This window comes from Lissotriton vulgaris, chromosome 6 (assembly GCF_964263255.1).
Source record: "Lissotriton vulgaris chromosome 6, aLisVul1.2, whole genome shotgun sequence".
NCBI lineage: Eukaryota > Metazoa > Chordata > Amphibia > Caudata > Salamandridae > Lissotriton > Lissotriton vulgaris.
Genome location: NC_141694.1, coordinates 1,385,400,823 through 1,385,420,331, shown reverse-complemented (window position 1 = coordinate 1,385,420,331; position 19,509 = coordinate 1,385,400,823).

Here is a 19,509-nt window from a genome sequence, read left to right as displayed (position 1 = left end):
CTAACATTTGACTGTCCGAAATGTCCTCTTGATGAGTGAACATAACTTCCCACATTTTATCGTCCTCATAATGAAGTAACAAATGCACAGATTCTACACATTGTAGAAGTTCTTGGTCTCGTGATTCGTCCATGAATTCCAAGTCAATGCGTTCAATGATTTCCTCATTGTTCATCTCTAGGGCAATTTCAAAGGAAACGTTCTGTTCTCCTTCCATTTTTGTGCTGAAATTTGCATAAAAAATAAATATATCAGTAGAGATAGGGCAATGTTGGGTTTAAATTCAGACAGGTACTTGTGAGTTTATAACAGAGAAGTTATCTATGGGCACTCTATGGTTTCAGGCGTGAAGTAGTACTATTAAAAAGTGCCTGCGAAAAAGCCTAAGTAAATTCATAATTATAACACAGAAATGTAAATCAATCCATAATTATAATAAACAAGCCTTTCTCAATGTCTAACTCTTACAGAGGGATAGTATATAACTATCTGAAAATGTTTTCCAAATTAATTTAAATTGCATAACATAGTTCTCCGGTCAAATTTATAAAATAACATCTTACCTTTTAAAAACAAGTTTAAGTTGTCAGTGAAAATGTTCTTGCAATGTACTTCAGGAAGTAGTAGTCAAAATGGCTCTCTTTCTTTATATATATTCAGGTACATAATCAATCAAATGTCAGGTAAAAAAAAGTAGAAAATGAAAGTAACATTTTAATTGGTTGTCAATTCCAACACTTCAGATGTGTTTTGTGAAGTAATTTACCTCAGGGAATTTAGAGAGGTCTACATGCTAAATGGCTAAATGGAATTCCAACCAAATTTGTGAAAATGATAGGGATTGGCATGTAGTATGAGCTAATGTATATTTGGTGAAAGTGTCTCCAGTGGTTTTTCTGTAAATTACTTTCCCACCTTTTTTAAGCGAGCGCTTCTCAGTGCGTGCCCCAGTACGCGAACCTGCAGCGTTACGGGAGTCCTCCATTTTGTGTTTCGGTAGAATTGAGATACAAGATGGAGGGTAAATAATGTTCAGAATGGGTAGAAGGGGGCACGGTAGACGTATCCTGACCCCCTAGGTTTTCTGGGGGTGGCTGAGGAGGCCCATATGTGCAAGAAAAAAGAATTTATTTTTTGAATTTTTCGCACGGTTAGCTGCCGGTACGCGAACCGGGTAGCGAACCAGGAAGCGAACATAAGTGAAAATTAGTGAAAAAAGGTACATTCGAAATTTTTAAAGAGTAATTATAGTTAAGGTAGCTCTGAAAAGAGCTTTTGGGTTCTGTGTAAGTTCTAGGTACTTATAAGTAGGTACCAATACACAGTCTTAAATTTTGTATGAAAACTCTGTTCCCCTCATCTGAGAAGTGCACGCCATCTCCTCTGTAGATATCTTGCATGTAGTAACGCAAGTTATTGTTGTAGATGCAGCCCATTCCATGGTCTCTCATGTAAGCTGAAACAGACTTATTTACATGCTTCCTCGATTTCTCAATTTGTGGACAAAATTGATTGGACCACCTCCATTTTTGTCTTTGGCATATATTGGAATATACCAAGGCAGTTTGAGGAAAAAGTGCCATCAATTGCGCAAAGGTGTCCTTTAAAAGCATTTCCAGACCTACCCCAGTCAAAGTGCCCAAATCATTTCCTCCACAGTGCACTATTAGGAGGTCAGAGGAATGGAGAGGGAAGCAGGCACGACGGATTACAACGGGGCAAAGGGCTGCGTTACCTACCCTTCACTATCTGCAAAGAGAGAATACTCCTAAAAGAAAAGAGGGGGGGGGGGCAGCGTTCAAAGCACATCAGCGTGCATAAACACGAAAATGTTTTTACCTACCACGTACTTGACATTTTAAAGCTTTTGATATTTGCTATTAAAAAACCATTGAAATTCACTGAAAAAACCATAGGTTATAGACCATATATAGTTAGGAATTAGCATTTACAAAACCTTGAAAATTCACTGAAAAAACCATGGGTTATGGACCATATGTAGTTAGGAATTAGCATTTACAAAACCTTATTTTACTCACACAAAACCATTGAAATTCCATATATAGTTAGTTGCACTAACTATATATCGCGCACCCGCAATCCACTGCTGATGATGTCATATATTACATCATTCATGACATGGTCAGTGACATCACTGATGACATCAATGATGACATCTCAAATGACATCACTGATGACATCACTGATGACATCACTGATGACGTCACTGATGACATCATCCAGTGACTGTATGTTTCTGTAAAGTTTAAATATGTTTTACATATTGAAGAATGAGTAGATGTAGAAGTGTCTGGATGAAGGATTTAGTAGGTGCGTGACTGACTGTATGAGTGAGTGATTAAATGTGTCTCACTGAGTGCATGGGTTAGTGACTAAACTGTCTTAATTTGTGCATCATTATGCCTGTTGTTCTGTAAACTGCTGCATGTGTTGATCAGTAGCTGTATGAGTAACTATATGGGTTATTGATTGATTGTCCAAGTATTTGTATGGGAGACTGAGTGTGTGTGTGGCTGGATGGGAGATGTGTGACTCTGTGCAGATCAATGTGTTCTTGTATCAATGATTGTATAAGTATGTGTTAGTATATGTTTGAAAATGTAAGGTACTCTATGTTTAACTGTATTGATTAGAAAATGGAAGTGTGATTGATTCTTTACAGGACTGACTAGGTGTGTGAGTAACTCCATGGATGAGTGGCAGAGTGTGAGTGTCTGTATAGGTGTATGAGTGCATATGATAGTGTTGTAAAGATGAGTGATTGTATGTATGAATGATTGTATGGGTGAATGAGTGAATGTGTGTGTAGACATAGGAATCAGTGAGTGCGTATGTAGTAACTAGTATTGGTGTGTCAATGGTTTAAAAAATTATATTCTGTATTTTACACTGGATGTAACAGAGGTTATATTAAAGTGTGAGGAGATGCATTGTATTGTCACATGAATGATATCATCAGTGATGTGACCATTGATGTCAAATGAGATGTCATCAGTGATGTCATTTGAGATGTCATCAGTGATGTCATCAGTGATGTCATTTGAGATGTTATCAGTGATGTCATTTGAGATGTCATCAGTGATGTCATCAGTGATGTCATTTGAGGGTGCGCGATATATAGTTAGTGCAACTAACTATATATGGAATTTCAATGGTTTTGTGTGAGTAAAATAAGGTTTTGTAAATGCTAATTCCTAACTATATATGGTCTATAACCCATGGTTTTTTCAGTGAAGATATATATATATGTATATATATATATATATATATATATATATATATATATATATATATATATATATATATATATATATATATATATTTATATATTTATATTACCTACTGGCGGTCGCCAGTAGGTATATATAGTTAGGATTTTTTTTAATAGGGATTTCTGAAAATTCTATGTTGAATAACTTTGGCGTTGATGGACGGAATTGGCTGAAATTGTCAGGAAAATGGCACATTTTGTTTCTGAGCGTCCCCTGAAAGTTTGGGGGGGTTTCGTCAAGCAGCGGCCAAGAAAAAAGGGGGGTCCCAAAACATATTTTTAACATTGAGTTTTCCATAGGGCGGTTGGATTCACTTTTAGCTCGAATGGCTGAATGGATTTCTATGAAACTTGGCAAAATTGTAGAGACTGTTTGCCCGATGTGCCTTTGCTAGGTCTCAAGATATGTGCTCCAGTGTTTAACGTTCAAAAAAATATATATATCTGTGACAGCGCCCGGTTAGCGCCCCGGTTCGCGTAACGGAACTCCGGTGACTGTCAACATTTTAACAGTCCGGAGCGGCCGCCATCTTGTCTCTCGGTAGGATCGAGAGACAAGAGGTGGAAATAAACGAAGGGGGAAATGAAAGGGGGCAAGGTAGACCCCTCCTGACCCCCTAGGATTGATGTGGGGGCTATTAAAGGGCCCCGCGGGGCAAAAAAAAAAAAAAAAATTCGATTTTTCACGGTGGAAGCGCTACCCGGTACGCGAACCGGGTAGCTCACCGGTAGCATAACGGGAGTCCGCCATCTTGTGTTTCGGACGAATTTAGTCACAAGACGGAGGATAAACAATGTTGGGAATGGGTATAAGGGGGCACGGGAGACATATCCTTACCCCCTAGGTTTTCTGAGGGTGGCTGAGGAGGCCCATATATGTAAAAAAAAACAGCCTTTTTTTTTAAATTTTTGCACGGTTAGCACCCGGTCCGCGCACCGGGTAGCGTTCCGGAAAGCGTAACAAGGGGAAAACCAAGGGAAACAGTAAAATAATATTGGTCGGTTATCCTGGAGGTGACGCACCTCAGCAACGCTATAATTGATTGGATGCCACCTCTGCATGTGGCGGTGCATAGTATAGTTTCCAAAACTATACTTTTTGTCTGTGCCTCGGGACAGAACTGCATCACAATGAGGCATGTCACAAGCCGGGCATTGACCTTTTTTTACCCTCGAGGGTAAGAAAAAAATTGCCATATAAAATGGTCTAAGCGGTGGGATTGCCGGGGCTCTTCACGCAAGAACTGCCTCGGCTCTACCTCCTCTTCCTCTTCTTCTTCCTCTTCCTCTGGGTTTGGAAGGAACTTTGCAGGTGGTCCTTCCTTCCTAGGTGGTTGTGGTGGTGGTTGCGGTCCACCAGCTGCAGCTACTACAGATGCCATGACTGAACAAGCAGAAACAGGTCTTCCTCTCACAAAGATGAAAGTCAGAGTGAGGAAAAAAGGTGGGGGCTTTCATCATTTGGGAAAAAAAAATGTTCTAAACCAATGAAAAGCGTTATTTTCAGGTCACATGACCTGTTACGCTTACGTTACGCCTCCCACTCCGTGCCCGAAGCGCTTCCGGGGTGCTGTGCTTCGCGCCTCGGGTCGCGCTCCGGAGCACTTCTGAGTGCGCTAACGCGGCGCGTCATTAGACGCATTACGCAGCAACGCGATACGTCGCGCTTATGTGACGCGTCACGATGTTGTTTTCGAATGCGGCAGTTGCGCTAACGGAACGTTTCCCGGTGCGCGGATCGGGTCGCGGCACCAAATTGAGCTAACGGGAAGCTACCGGACCGGTAGCGAAAAAAAAATAAATAATAATTTATGTACATAAAAAAATTATATTAAATACATAAAAAATATATTTTTCCTTTAAAAGAAGAATACATTTTACAGCTTTTGATATTTGCAATTAAAAAACCATTATATATATGTATATATATATATATTTATATTCCACAAACCAAAAAAAATACAAAGATTAGAGCCACGCTATACTTAGGTGTTGAAATAAGGTAAAACTAGCATTTAAAAAAATATTTGAAATTCCCAAGTTGTAATTTACTAGGCTAACTATAACTTGCGCTTCTGCAGTCCCTAATGATATCTCAAATTGCATCATTTTGACTACCCAGTTGACCTCATACAGTCATTGTGACACTGTCCTGCAGTGGATTTGAAGTAATTGAAAATTCAACACCTGCGGATAACTTCCTATTCGTCTTATTGAGATCACCCTGTTAAAGATTTCACATGTCCCACAATTTTAAGTCAAGAGGTTGTCAGGTATACATTTTCCACTGTAAATACCCCTTATGTCAATACTTATGTACTATGCTCTGCAGTTCAGTAAAATACAGTACACACAATCCTGAGATGGGCATACTAGCATTCTGTCTTAGAGTCATGCGTACAACACCACTATGAGATTAAACTCATCTAAGTGGGGCACACTTACATTCTACAAGCTTGAATATTCCGCAGTGCCTCAAAATCATTAGTACAATTCTGGAAATGAAGATGCTCAGTCAGTTTATAGAATTTGCATGACAACTATTTTACATGGGCATGTGCCTTGATATCCACTGGTGGTAAATGTATTTTCAACATCAGCTTTGGCCTTTCTCACAGACTTTTTGGAACAGACTTTACCTTTTAGTCACAACCTACATTCAAACATACCTCTGCATCGCACAATAGGTGTGCTCAGTCTCTACCTTGTTTGCCATGGAGTACTATTCCATTCCAAACTTTAGTGATTTAAAAACAGTGCACCATTGTCGGAAATTACCATCAATTGAGTTGTGTACCACCCCATTTGACATGCGTAAACCTTTCTTACCAGGTCAGCAGTAAGTAGTCTTTACTGTCCATAAATGAGGGTGCATGTTATTGAAAAGTAGGACACATAAAAAAGCAATGTTAAACATTTCTTTACAGTGGAAAAGCCCCACAAGCTATTTTCACCGTAGCAAGTCTGACTTCTCTATAGGAAAACACTGTGTTATATTATTAAATTTAATAATTCAATTTTAAGTAGGAAATAGCTAGAAAAATAATTAAACACCCATTTTTAATTGTTATGAAAAATCTAAATCAATGATGAAGTCAGATTTTTGATACATATTATGCAAAAGTAACTTTTAGAAAGCTACCTTACCCCTACCTAAAGACGCTAGAGCCCCATTTCTATTTTTCCCCTCCATCTGCCAGCCTGTAAGTAGCATTTGAAGAGGTGTGAAAATCATTCCCAGAGCAGCAGAGAACAAAGGCTTCGGTATGGAGAGGTATTATTGTTCCCTTGGCAGCAGGGAAACTTAGCGCCGTGAGGGGAACGGCCCAGACCAGCAACAAGGCAGCCACACCAGTCCCAGCGCTCCACCAACACCAGCCCTCTTGCACGCCGTGAGGTGAACGGCCACCGAGAACCACAACTCCCAGGTGCCCCAGTGGCAGAGGCGCACCTGGGACGTCACCACAGCGCCCGGAGGCGCCAACAAAGAGCGGAGCGCCGAGCGCTCTGTGGGGGCAGCAGGGAAACTTACCACCGTGACGGGAACGGCCCAGACCAGCAACCAGGCAGCCACACCAGCCCCAGCGCTCCACCAACACCAGCGCTCTTGCACGCCGTGAGGTGAACGGCCACCGAGAACCACAACTCCCAGGTGCCCCAGTGGCAGAGGCGCACCTGGGACGTCACCACAGCGCCCAGAGGCGGCAACAAAGAGCGGAACGCCCCCCGGCCCACGGGACGCGTGCGGGCGGAGCTGGGCTGAGCCCGCGCAGAGGGCGGGCTGTCTGTGGCCGTCCGTGGACGACTGGGGACGGGCCACCTCCCTTTTCAGTGGCACTTAATCCTGAAAGTACCCGGCACTCTTTTATAAGGTACTGTTATCCGCTTTTTCCTTTCATTTGCGGGCCATTGTGCTAGTTGCCCCCCTTAAGAGTGCGAGTGATAATCTTTTCCTGTGCTGGACTAATCGTGTCTTTTATACTTTCCCCCACACCTGGCTGTTAAATAACGAGGCAGCCTACAGCAAATATGAGTATCCAGGGCAAGAAAACTAAACCATCTGTTTCTCGCCCAAATACTAGACTTCAGGCCACAATGCCGCAATCCCTTCCAACATTGACGGCAATTGATAAAATGCTACAACAGACCATAGGGGGGGTTGCCAATGCAATTGAAAATACCAAAAGAAGATTACCCTTCCCACCCACAATAAGCTCCAAAGACCATGGCGAAGATTGGTCGGCTATTGCCATTGATCTCACGATCCTGGACTCTTACTTAACATCCACCTTTGCCGAGCTGCCCTGTGCACAGATCCCGGCTGAGACCTCAGTAGCTGATGATTTATCATTGGCTTTAGTTGAGTCCTCTATTAACAATGACGATCAACCCTGTATCTTGACTTCCCCTCCCCCTGCGGCAAAATCAAAACCTGGTAGGGTTGGCTCTAAGACAAAAAAGGATAGTCTTCCTAAGAATCTAGGTACAAAAAAGCAATGTTAAACATTTCTTTACAGTGGAAAAGCCCCACAAGCTATTTTCACCGTAGCATGTCTGACTTCTCTATAGGAAAACACTGTGTTATATTATTACATTTAATAATTCAATTTTAAGCAAAAAATAGCTACAAAAATAATTAAACACCCATTTTTAATTGTTATGAAAAATCTAAATCAATGATGAAGTCAGATTTTTGATACATATTAAGGAAAAGTTACTTTTAGAGAGCTACCTTACCCCTACCTAAAGACGCTAGAGCCCCATTTCTATTTTTCCCCTCCATCTGCCAGCCTGTAATTAGCATTTGAAGAGGTGTGAAAATCATTCCCAGAGCAGCAGAGAACAAAGGCTTCGGTATGGAGAGGTATTATTGTTCCCTTGACAAGATGACCAGTAGTGTTGGGCCCAGGGCCTGGATAAATTTAAAAGATGTCTCCTTTGTTACAGGCAAACATTACCTGACACCTAGGCCGTGCCTTCCAGTTGTGTCCCTCCCACCCTCATCCAGGGAGGCTCCAATCACATTGGGAAACATTTTTACATTACTTGTGTCAAATCCTGCTAAAATGTCAAATCCTACTTGGGATTTCACATGAAAATCTTGGGGCACACTACACAGGTTGAAAACAGGATGACAAAACAATTCTTGTGTATCCACCGTTTGGTTGCTAGAAAACCCTATAATGTTATGTTACATTGCGTTATGTTATTTTGATTTGTAAGCGCAACTTTTCACCCGGAGGGCATCCAGGTGCTGGTGCAGATGTGTAGGTCATCTGCCGATTGTTAGTTGAAGAGCCAGGTCTTCAGCTTCTTGTGGAATTCCAGAATCGAGGAGGAGGCACTTATGCGTAGATAGCATTAATTAAGATATATATATATATAAATAAGATTTGGGTGCAAAGTAGAAGAAGGCAAGGCCTCCTGTTCTGTTTTTGCATATGCTATGGGCTTGTGCAAGACAGAGTGAGGCAGAGTGTAAGACTGTAGTGGGATGGTTGAAGTGAAGGTGGCAGTTTAGGTATGCTGGACCAATGTTGTGAAGTGCCTTGTATTGTTCTACCACAATGCTATTTGTGGGTGTATTGGGGATACAGTGACTTTCTCACTCTGGATTTTAGAGTTAGATGTTAGAGGACATTAGGATTATGATAATAGACACCCCACTCACACTCCCAGCCCTCAAACACCAAGTTTAGTGTGGCCAGATACGTCTGCCATCTTGAAAATGCCCAAAGTGCATAGGGTTGGCCCTGGGAACTTTTACCTCATTGGTTAAGACATGCCCAGGAGTCATTCCCACCCAGTAGCTCATGTCAGGTATAAATATGACATCTCCAGGCATAGACTTCAGAACACTCTTACCCCTGAGGAACATCAGAAGCGGACTGAACCTGCTGTTTGAAACCTGTGAATAGCCCAAAAAGAACTGGACCCCGGACAAAGAAGTGGACTCCAAGAGTCAGTGGGCTGACCTCCTGTTCAAGGTACAGAGACACCGTAAGGTACAAGAGGCAGTCTTACGCAACTGCCTAGCTGACCAGGACCAACTGGACCGGCCCTACACCTAGCTGTTGACCCCTGCTGGAGTGAGTCTTGACCCCCAAGTGAAATTTTCACCAGGCTAAAGCATCAAAAATATCCAGCAGGTAATGGACCGTCTCTGGGTGGGAAATTCAAACTTCCCCCACTTCGGAGCTTTCCGGCTAACAATCAGCATCTTCATGAATAACCCTTCCAGTGGCTATGCAACAATGTAGAGTTCTCATCAGCCACAGCCTGCTGTCTTGCCCTGCTGAGTGTTTGACTAACATTATAGAGTCCAAAGATAGACTTTGTACTGGGTCAAATTGGTTTCCCTACCCGACCTGGCACCACAGCAGTTGACCAAGCCCAACCATGGTACTTTTGAACCTTGAAGTTTTAAAATACATAACTTCAGTTTCCCTTATTGGATTTTTGTTGTTTCAGTATCCTTTTTCTTCATTAATATTTACCTTTTTTTTCTAAATTGGTTTGGGATTTTTCTTGAGTTGTTTTTTTTACTTTGTTATTGTTTAGGTATTGTATATGTTACACATTGCCTCTAAATTAAGCCTGTCTGCTCTTGCCACAGCTACCAGGAAATCGAGCTCAAGTGTATTCAGTCACTTTAGGTGTTCCCCCTGACAAGGGTTGTGGTGATTACTTGAGGTGGGTACTGACCCCCCTTTCAACCAATACCCGAATTTCTTTCATCATCCATCACGGAGTTAAAATCCTCACGATGCCGACTTAGTCCTGCATCACTCTAAGGTTGGGAACTGACTGCATTGAACAGAGGTATTTTAAACATCTGTTGCATACAGCACTTAGCATGGCGGAAGTGTAGTACAAAGCGCTAAATGAATAAGTCATTATTGAAACTACATATGAGAAGAATTTGAGCAATACACGGTAGCTTTTGACTGTGAACGCCAAGCTAAATCCACGAGATTCATCATTTATATTTACTTACTTTTTGATTTATTTGGTTTTTCGCCCCAATCCCTGAGATTATGTTGTCTGATTAAAATGCCTGCTAATGAAATGACATCTGTTTTGGAGAGCAAAGTAGCACAACATCTCTTTCCATAGAAACATGTTTTGTTTTGTTTTCTTAGCATCTCTTCGTGTTTTAGTTGAGGAAGGAATTCTCCTCTTTGGCTGCATGTCAAAACAATATGGTGTTTACTGTGACAGCAGGAGAAGGAACATTTACACTATTTTTAATATGTCTGGGGAACATATGCAAGGGATTGTGGAGATGTCGTGACAATGATAGAACAAGTATGCACAAAACGGTGAGTAACAGTAGAACATTTAAGTTCAAAGCAAAGAAACACAAGCCTATGATCGATAGTATGTAGTAGCAACCAGATACAGAATCTACGCAACATGTGCTGGCAACTGTCAGCTGATTCCTTGTTGACTACAAATGAGGCCGGTATTAGTCACTGGCTATAGAAAAGTAGGTCTCACAGATTGAATACTCTTTCAAGCCTTCATAAATGAATACCCATGACAACACGGATATAAGTTACATACCTAGAAGAACTAGTTACAAGGTAGCCGAGTCTGTATGATTGTTTCAGAGGACTAGCCCTGCGAGTAGACGACTATACCAGTGCAACAATGCAGAACAATATGTTCCTCAGAGGGCCTCCTCCACTGGCTGGACTCTTGAATTCTGATAACTCTTGCATTTCAGGGGCATCACAATCAGCATAGACAGAAAATGTGCTGGAGATTGATAGAACTAGTGTGTGAAAACTGCTGAGTGACGATAAAATGTATCTCCTATCGTTATAAAATAGTTTGTCTCAACACAATTTTTATCTCTGGGAAACAAATGGGCTATGACTGTTTTGTCTTAAAGAACAAATTGCAGCACATGGCTGAATGAAACCCAGGGGTAGACACTAGAAAGAACACATGGCCATAAAGTCCTTGCTCTTAGGGGAAAAGGGGAAAAGGTATCGCCCAAATACCAAAATTATAATTAATATAAGAAAGGGCAGCGCTCTAGTCTTGCGACGCCTCCCACCCTCCTCCACCACTATATGAAGATCAACACCGCCCGTCCGCGCAGCGGGCGCGCCGGCGGCGCGCCGAAGGCTCGCCAAAGGCGAGCCCGTCTGCGCCCGTCCGCGCCAAGGACGCGACAGGCGCAGGACACTCTGGACCATCACTCCCCCTCCTTCTATATCAGGCAAGCAACCTTCATGCCCTCAATAATACTAATCCATGTGCTTGTACCATGACCATGAATATGACTCAGATTGAGGGACCTTTCACCTGTAAACGCTGCAAGTGGACCTCTCTCGAGCCTCCTGTAGAGATCACAGTCCCGCCCACCACTATTTATACCAACATTCTAATTTTTAAAGGTGGACTGATAAATGCACGCTCAATGGGTGCCCATAGCCAGGACATTAATGACCTCATTCTGGAACATGACCTAGACTGTCTTCTCATAACTGAGACATGGCTTACGAACAGCAGTAACCCAGACTTAGCAATGGCCTTACCAGACGGCTACACTATCGTCAGGCAAGACAGAACGAAGGGAAGAGGAGGAGGTCTTGCTCTGGTACTGAGAAGCCATATAAAATGTCACACCTTTAACTTAGACTCCCTGCAGGGCTCCGAGGGGATTGGATTCTCCATCAAATTAAATGACACCACCTCCTTTTCAGGAGGGTTAATTTACCGCCCACCAGGATCCACAACAACATTTTTAGATTCACTGAGCGACTCCTTAGGGCAGCTCCTTCTCCGTTACCCTCATTTCACACTACTAGGAGATTTCAATTTACATCTGGAATCCAAAATAGACACCCAGGTGCGTACTTTCCAACAAATTCTGGAGATCCTCAATCTACAGCAAAAAATAACTAAACAAACACATCAAGCAGGTCATATCCTGGATGGGATATGTTCGAACTTTCCCCTTCTGAACGTCCACACTCCCATTCCACAAATTTGGACAGATCATAGCTTGATACCCTTTAACATCCAAATAACTCGTCCTCCGAATTCATCAAAACTAAGCCAACAGACAACAAATAGTATAAATTGGACTAAGGTCGAAGATAGTTTTAAACTCCGACCTGAAATACAGACTCAGACTCCCATCTTGACCGGCAATGTAGAACTAGACTCAATACATTTCCATAATTGGATGCAACAAGAGATCACACAATGTGTTCCACCTAAACATCCTCGCAAAATGGGAAAAAAAGGAAAGACGAACGCCCCCTGGTTTACACCAAAACTAGCAGAGCTCCACTTATCATGCAAGAAAGGTGAGCGCAACTGGCGTAAAACCTATGACCCTGCCTACAGAATCCTCTATGTACCACAGAGGAAAATATATCTAGCCTCTATCAAAATCGCTAAGAAGGATTACTACACCAAAGCTATAAGGGAAGCAAAACAAAAACAAAAAACACTATTTTCCATCGTAAAGACCTTCACGCACCCAAAATCCTTACAGCCAGAAATTCCACCCTCATTAGAGCTTTGCAATCAAATTGCAGACTTCTTTGTAGAAAAGATTGACCTCATACAAAAAGACTTCCCAACTCCTAAAGTCGACCTGCCCTCAACCCCCCTACTCCAAGGAGCAAATACAACTAACAATCTTAACACCTTCACACCAGTATCGCTTGACCTCACCAGGGAAGTAATTCTTGTCTGCAAATCAGGTGCCCCCTCTGATTCATGCCCCCCAAAAATTCTTCATCAGGCAATAGATTTGGTCAATCCTCTGATAAACAAGATTGTTAATACTTCTCTTAATACAGGCACAGTTCCTTGTCAATGGAAACAGGCTGTCGTAAAACCACTAATGAAGAAACCTAACAAACCCCCCACAGAACTGGCCAATTTACGCCCAATATCACTCCTCCCAGTCCTAGGCAAGATTACAGAACAGATGGTACATAAAGAACTAAAAAGGTATGTGGAGAGCAACAATATCTTGCATCCCCAACAATCGGGTTTTAGATCTAACCATTCCACAGAAACAGCCTTGATCGAGCTCTCCGACTCCATGAAAACCCTGCAGGATCAAGGAAAGAACGCCGTTCTAATTTTATTAGACCTCACAGCGGCGTTCGACACCATCTCCCATACAATACTGATAGGGAGACTTAGAAATATCGGAATCTCAGGGGTAGTATTGTCATGGATTATTTCCTTTCTGACGGAGAGATCACAAACTATCACTTTAGGCCCCTTCCTATCCAAGGAAAAAAAGACCTTGTCAGGAGTTCCTCAGGGCTCTATTTTGAGCCCGCTCCTGTTCAATATTTACATGATCCCCCTCATAGCCCTCATTGAATCATACGGCATACTCGTAACATCGTATGCCGATGATACCCAGCTCATTGTTCCCCTAGAGAAGAACTCCACCACTGCCGAGCAAAACCTCAAGAATTGTCTGAAGGATGTGTTTCTCTGGATGGACAAAAACCATCTTAAATGTAATGTCAGTAAAACAGAGATTCTTCCTATGGGAAAATCACAACATTTCTGTCCCAGCAAATGGTGGCCCGAAGACTCTCCTGCCCCCCCACAAACTGTAACATCAGCAAGAAACTTAGGGGTCCTATTTGACACCGAACTTTCATTCGACCAGCATGTGAGGAATGTCGCAGGAAGCTGCTTTAACATCATCAAATCCTTAAAGAAATTCTTTGACTTCCTGCCCATCAACTCACGAAAAGCAGTCACTGTAGCCCTAATTCTCGCACGCTTGGACTACTGCAATGGCCTGATGGCCGGCATTAAGAAAACAACTCTAAAAAAACTCCAAAGTGTGCAACACGCGGCAGCCAGACTGGTCCTCAAATTGCCAAGAAAATCCTCAGCGTCAACAGCCCTAAAAACTTTACATTGGCTACCCCTCCACAAGAGGATTTTATTTAAAATCCTGATTGTGGCCTTTCGAGCTTTTCATGGCACCGGCCCGAAGTACCTTATCAAGCGTTTCCCCCATTACACTCCAACCAGGACATTACGATCAGCAGGAGAAAACCTCATTAAATTGACCAAATTCAACCTCAAAACCAAGGGGGGTAAAACCCTAACCTTCCTATCCTCCAAGGCCTGGAATGCAATGCCCAAACATCTCAGACAACTCACTCAAGAAAAACAATTCAGGAAACATCTGAAAACCTGGATCTTTAATCTTCCAGACGAGTACGCATTGACAGCCATTTAACTCTAACCCGCAATTGTTTGCACTTTGTTCTATTAGCGCCAAGATGCTCCTTCCGGAGCGATAGCTGCGCTCTACAAATAACCAATACAAATACAAATAATTTTGGCTGGGGTAGGGTCGGATTGAGAATGCAAAACAGCCATGGTGGGTGGCGGCAGGAGGGGGGGTTTGTAGGGTGCACTGCTTCTTTTATTACTCGGAACCAATATTACATCACCGCTGCAAAACTGGCCCCAGTAATAAAAATGGCCCCCACAGCTGCAAAACCAGCCCCCACCCTTCCAGCCTCCCGGGGAAACTCCCAATGCCCGCTATGGCCAGTCAGGCCCTCGGCTGTGGCTCTGAAAGTCCTTGCAATTCGAAGCAACTTGCAGACCACAGCAAACCCCTTCTTAAACCCAGAATATTAAATAATTATTCTGTAGAACTAAATCACATCGTAATGGATAAGCAGATATATCAGGCCATCCACAAACCTTTTGCGCACATGCATTCTCTTAAGTGTGAAAAAAAAAATCCTCATCTTTCGCCACAAAATCGGGAGGAGCAGGACTTTAATCATGGCAATGGGGTATCCGAATATGGAAATACTATCACTATAATGGCATTTCCATATACACAAATGTAGTTTTAGGGATACATTTATGGCTTTCAAGGGAGGTCTTATATGCATAACGAGGTAAACGCTGACAAACCAATTTGTTTGTATTTCAAAATTAAATATAGAAATGTCCATTTGTCTGACATGTTCATTTGTGAACAGTTTCAATTAGTGCAAATTCTACTTCCTTCTTATAAAAAAGAATCTATAATTTTATTGATTTTTTTGCATTGAACAACAGGGATAACAAACAGTATGGACTACAGAGCATTCCAGTGATACAATAGCAGTTATGGTACAGAGAAATGACGCTGTTTCAATTAGTACCCAGGTTATATATACTTTGGCCACCACCTCCCTCAGGTTTTCACAGTTTTGCTTGGGTAACTCCTGGCAATGTAACTCGGCTCCTCTCCCCTGGCTCACGAGCCATCATGGAACGCTATTCAGCCAGTGTTGGCGGCTACAGAGATTTTCAATGTTGGGCAATGTCCCGCTTTGCAATCACCCTACATATACAATCCAAGGTGCACTCCCTCTGGGGTCCTCCCGCGTTCTCCTGGATGCCTAACAATGCAATACAGGTAGAACAGTCTACTGGTCTCTCTAGGATTCTGGACAGCATGTTCAAAACCAGAGGCCAGTATCGTGCAGCAAAAGAGCAGGACAAGACCATGTGAAGAAAATCGCTGTCATCACTCATGCACCTGGGGACCAAGCAGTGGGGATTGTGCCCATCTTCCACAGCCGTCAAAAGGGTGAAGTAAGAGACATGCAGGTATTTTAATTGAACTAGGTCAAGACAGGAAGTGATGACCAATGGGACCATCCTGGCATCCCTACAGTCGCAGTCATCCAGAGGGCCAATCCAACTCTACCATTCAGCCTACAGGTCAGCGAAGGAATCCAGAGGGTTAAATACCAATGATCTGTACAAGCAAAAAAAAAATACCACCTTGGCCTAGTAGGGATGAGGGGACCTGGGCTGTGAGTATATTATATTCCAGCAGCTCAATCGACTGCAGTTGGTACACCATGAGCACATAGGACAGCTGCAAGTATCTATAGATTTGATTCTTGTGGCACTCAAATCCCCCTTAAGGTCCTGGGAGGTCTACATTCAAAACCCAGTCAGATGTTCCCAAGTTAGGAGATGTCAATGAGGTCCCGCTACTTGAACCTCTCCAGGTCACAGAACTGAGGGAGCCAGTTGTCCTGCCACAGGTGGTTTGACTGTGTAGGCTTGCGGCCCTAGTGAATATATCATATGCCCTGTTGCCAACACAAGATGGTAGCCATCTTAGCCTTGGGGGGATGGATTGAGGAATGGGGCAGCCATATAGGAAGCGCAGGATATGCTCGAAGCCCAAGACTGACACTTCTAGGCAAAATGTGGGATCATAGTGGCATCAAAAACAACCAGTTGTTAATTATTTGCAATGTATGCATTTTTAACATTGCGGCGGGTGCAGCTTGAAGCTGTACCCGCCGCAATGTTAAAGATAGAGGATGTGACCACCACCCTGGCGGTCACATCCTAATCTGCAAAGATTGAACGCCGCTGCCCATGCGGACGTTCCCTCCTGCTCTGGGGACTCAAGTCCGTCCGCGATCCTAATGAGCCCCATAGTCAGACCCACTGACTCAACATCATCTTGTACACAAACAACACACATCTCATCCTCTCACTCACCAAAGACCCCTATACCACCAGAACAAAGTTCTGCAATGCCATGACCAGTGTCGCAAATGATGAGTACCAACTGTCTGAAGCTTTAATATGGACAAGATGAAATTGCTGATCTTCAGGAAGAACACCTCCCCATTGGGCAACGGCTGGTGACCCTCCGAGCTCGGACCCACCGCCACACCCACAGACCATTCCGCCACCTCAGGATAATCCTCAACAGCAATCTCATTATCAAGTGGCAAATCAAGGCAGTCACCTCCTCATGTTTCCACAACCTCTGCATGCTTCAATTTTTTTTAATGGATCCGCCTCCACACCAGGTAAACCATCACCCAAGACCTCGTCACCAGCTTCCTCGACTACAGCAATGCTCTCTGTGCTAGAATATCCTCCCAACTCCTCAAGAGACTCCAAACCATAAAAAATGCATCAGCTAGATCTATTCTCAACCTCCACAAATGCACCCGCATCATCCCCCACCTCAAGATCCTCCACTGTCTCCCAGTTCAGAAGAGATGCCAGTTCAAGCTTCTGATACATGCCTACAGAGCTCTACCTGACCAGGGACCATCCCAAATCACCCACAGTGTATATCTACCTCACTGGCCCTCGCTTGCACCCCCCGCATCCACCACAGCCACAGTGGAGGCCGCTCTTTCTCCTAGCTCGCAGCGAAAGCCTGGAACAACCTGCCCTTCCACCTTTGAACATCACCCTCCCTGGTGGATTTCCGAAGAGAATTCACGTCCTGGCTCTTCGACTAAGACCTATGTAACCTCAGGACCCAGATACTCTCCTGGGTGGGAAGCAGCCCTCTACAAGACTGATTGACTGATTGATTGATTGATTAATTAATTGAATGATTAAACCAGACCTAGAGCATTAGTAGGTTAAATTCTATATCCTTAAATCCTTAAATGTTATGCACTTTGACAGTATCCAGGCGGTGTAAATAATAGGCAGTGGTCTTCACTGGATACACTTTGCCTATGTGAATAATCAATTAGAGTCATGTGTAATACAGATGAGCTTCGGCAATTTTTAATGCATAATGTCTAGTTCACTCTGATTCAGACACAGCTGTGTTAATTATACACCTTAGATTAAAGCAATTCCACTTCACTGCGTAAAATTGCAAAGTAATACAACATCAGTTTTATTAGTGTGTACCTCAAGTGTCTAGAAGATACAAAATATGACTAACACACCTCTCTTTAAAGAGATTAAACATACAGTCCCTAGATTGCTAAAGGTGTCATCCACAGTTTTGAAGTTGCTTTTGGTGTGTGTTCGCAATCCTATAACTTTACGAACCTACTGCAAATTCCTTATGCAGTAGTAAATACGTGGCAACATACTTTCTGCATTTCAGTTGCAAATCTTCGAAGAGAAATGTCTGTAAACACTGCATATTTCACATTACACTATTATTAACACAGGTCCTAGATATTGTACTCACAGGTCTACTATTCAAAGATTTCAATGTAACCGGTGCTCTTCATTTCCTACCAAATGTGGTTTTATTTATCTTGATTCTATACTCTTTATTTCTGTATTACTTTTTTGACATTAGCATTGTGTTTGGTTAATTTCGAATAGCAATTTGTATTCCTGCATATAATCACACGATATTATATTTGAAGATTTTGCGTAAAGATTTAAGGAAAATACTTTATATGCAACATAGATGTTAATGTCTCACCTTTTTTTTAGAATACCTTGTTAAGCTACTAGTTAATAATGAGATGAGCTTACCGTGAAAATGTCTCATTGCTAGTTCACAATAGGATCAGAGCATAATGAGCATTTAAATTAATATTCATTTCCCACATAATATTTTCTTAGTAGGTCGACGCAAAGCTAATTAAATAATTCTCACACTTCCAAACATGTCTTGCGGATATTTAGCTCATGTAAAAAACGTATATAACTAAGATTCTTTAAAGACAATTTTCCAAAACTTTAATTTTACCAAGAGTTTCACCAGTCATATGAGAAAATTGGTACAGAGGTGGTTGGTTAAAGGATAGTGGATCAGCAGAGTACACCAGTGCATTAAACCTGGAAGGACAGCATTCACATTACAAAAATAGTCTCTAATATTACATAGCAACAAAAAATAAGTATAACGTGATTGACTGATTGATTGATTGATTAATTAATTGAATGATTAAACTAGACCTAGAGCATTAGTAGGTTAAATTCTATATCCTTAAATGTTATGCACTTTGACAGTATCCAGGCGGTGTAAATAATAGGCAGTGGTCTTCACTGGATACACTTTGCCTATGTGAATAATCAATTAGAGTCATGTGTAATACAGATGAGCTTCGGCAATTTTTAATGCATAATGTCTAGTTCACTCTGATTCAGACACAGCTGTGTTAATTATACACCTTAGATTAAAGCAATTCCACTTCACTGCGTAAAATTGCAAAGTAATACAACATCAGTTTTATTAGTGTGTACCTCAAGTGTCTAGAAGATACAAAATATGACTAACACACCTCTCTTTAAAGAGATTAAACATACAGTCCCTAGATTGCTAAAGGTGTCATCCACAGTTTTGAAGTTGCTTTTGGTGTGTGTTCGCAATCCTATAACTTTACGAACCTACTGCAAATTCCTTATGCAGTAATAAATACGTGGCAACATACTTTCTGCATTTCAGTTGCAAA